Source organism: Carassius auratus, unplaced genomic scaffold, assembly GCF_003368295.1.
Source record: "Carassius auratus strain Wakin unplaced genomic scaffold, ASM336829v1 scaf_tig00017986, whole genome shotgun sequence".
Classification (NCBI taxonomy): Eukaryota; Metazoa; Chordata; class Actinopteri; order Cypriniformes; family Cyprinidae; genus Carassius; species Carassius auratus.
The window spans coordinates 39,840-42,213 of record NW_020524838.1 but is presented as its reverse complement, the minus strand read 5'-3'; the positions used below and the strand labels follow the sequence as shown (position 1 = coordinate 42,213).

Sequence of the window (2,374 nt, the reverse complement as noted above, 5' to 3'; positions counted from 1 at the left end):
ATAGCGTGATGTTTTTTTTCTTTAAGTGTTTCCTTTTCTCAAGTTTTTCTAGGGAAAAAACACAGAGGTCTTGTGCATGTAGTCAGATGATCGTTTTATGTAGCTTAGGGAGGTTTATAGTACCTGGAGAGAGCAATCTGTTAGCGTTATAGCATATGTCTTGAACTGTGATGACAAAGGCAGTATTACACTGGTGAAACATTCATTATTGTGAAGTCTAGGCAATATATTTTGCATGCAACTTTTATTTTGCCACAACACTGGCTGTTTTAAAATGACTTTAAGGGAATAGTTCACTCAAAAATGCATTCTTGCTGAAATTGAACTCACCAGTAGACTATCTCTGAGATGTTAGTGAGTTTGTTTCTTTATAAGAACAGGATCTAGAGAAATTGGGCATTACATCACTTGCTCAACAATGGATCCTCTGCAGTGAATGGGTGCCGTCAGAATGGAAGTCCAAACAGCTGATTAAAACATTGCAATAATCCACAATTAATCCACACCACTCTCATCCATTAAAACTACAAGCATCTTGTGAAGAGAAAAGCTGCATGTTTTTAAGAAACAAATCTTCCCGTTGTCCTCTCACATAGAAATCCACCAGTATGTAAATGGGGCTTCATCTCTGCATATTTCTCTCCTGATTCGGATGATACTTTTTTTTTACTAGAGAAATTGGTTTATTGTGATGTTTTTATCAGCTATTTGGACTCTCATTCTGATGGCACCCATTCACTGCAGAGGATCCTCTGGTGAGCAAGTGATGCTAAATTTCTCAAATCTGCTTCAATGAAGAAACAAACTCATCTACTATTACTTTTTAAATGGAGAAATATGTTTTTGAGTCCAGATGGTGTATAAACAGGATTTTCAGGGTTAGTTTTATACAAAGTGGGTATTCAGAATTCAACGTTGGTGCTACATACATAATTCTTTTGTTTTTCTAAATTCATTTCCTTTCCCCGTCATTCCTCATCTTTAATTCCTCCTTATTTCACAGCCTGCTAAAGAATTCCATTCAGCTTTCAAATGTCAAAAAAGTCTAACTTTATTCTTTGAAGAATCCAACAGAATGCTGCAAGCTTGGTTTGTTCATATTACATCTACAAATGTGTGCAACACTGCACATCTGCTTTTTTGTTGATAATTTCATACTTGCAATGTAAATGCTAGTACAGTATAGCATGATTTGTCCTGTGCACTTTGGTTGCTGGAGATGCTTTGTTAACAATCAGACATCTTTGTTAACCTCCAATGCAAATTATAGCTCTGCAGTTTTTTTTATTCTTTAAATGTTACCTTTTTAACACTGAGAAAATAAACTTTTGATCTAATGGTCTAAAGCCTGATGTATCGAGTTTGAATATCACTAATTTCACTTTGAAATGCATTGTGTAGCTGTTGATAATATAGACACTTCAGCCATACGAAATAATATCATTATATGAACTTTTCATTATAATTAAATGCATGCATCATTTGAAATCTAAAAATGGGTGTCATATGTGCTGATGTATTTGAGTATATTTTCAGACTGCACTAATTATAATTGCACATGGCTTGTTATGACTCATTAGAGAACCAGACAGAATAGGAGGTGAACACCAGGTCTGCCATAATTAACCAACTTATTTAGCCAGAATAGTCACTTTAAAGTCAAATCTTTACATTTATTTAGAATGGTTAGGCTACAACTGCTTTAGAAAATGTCCAGATCTAGTTGTGTTTCCTGTTGTTTATTTGTATTGTTTTGCTGAAGTGTGTTTTGATTAGTCAGTGCTCTTCAGCATGATGTTGAGTGGCTCGCTGGCTCACTCTTGGCCAGATAAACTCTCACTTGGCTTGAGCACATCAAGGATCAGATTCAGTGTTTCTGACTCCTGTGAGACTCCAGTGTTTGACAGTCTGAGTGCAGCACTGGAAGAATGCATAGTAGCACAGCGTTTCCTCTCTACTCAAAGTTTCTGGCTTGAACTGAATCATCCATCACTGCGAGAAGTGACCAGCTGCAAATGAATGGAAAGTGTCAGTTTACATAGTTTACACTGACACATTCAACTTGAAATTACGTACATTTGTTGGTGCAAACTCAACTTCCACATGTTCACTATGACATCATAGTTTCCAGCAGCAAATTCCATTAGGTTATTATGACATTATGTTTACTAGTCCAAACAAAAAAAATTATGACATTATAGTTTAAGTGTAGCAAATTCCATTTGTTTATGACATCATGTTTGCAGTTTGAAGCTTCAATAATTTAACACATTTTTCAAGTAAAATCTCATAATCACAGTAAATGTGAGTGTGAATAGTTCCAGGAATAGTTTGTTACTAAATAAAGAATTTCATTATAACACACGCATCTGTT

At 35.2% G+C, this 2,374-nt stretch overlaps 1 long non-coding RNA gene across 1 annotated transcript; it reads right to left on the bottom strand.

The window, feature by feature from the left end:
• Window positions 1-1,727: 1,727 nt before the first annotated feature.
• LOC113075915 (uncharacterized) lies at window positions 1,728-2,113 on the bottom strand. The gene is made up of 2 exons (XR_003281062.1): window positions 2,077-2,113; window positions 1,728-2,009 (listed from the first exon to the last, which is right to left on the bottom strand). It is a non-coding gene; the product is annotated as an uncharacterized LOC113075915 (long non-coding RNA).
• Between the last annotated feature and the right edge of the window lie 261 nt (window positions 2,114-2,374).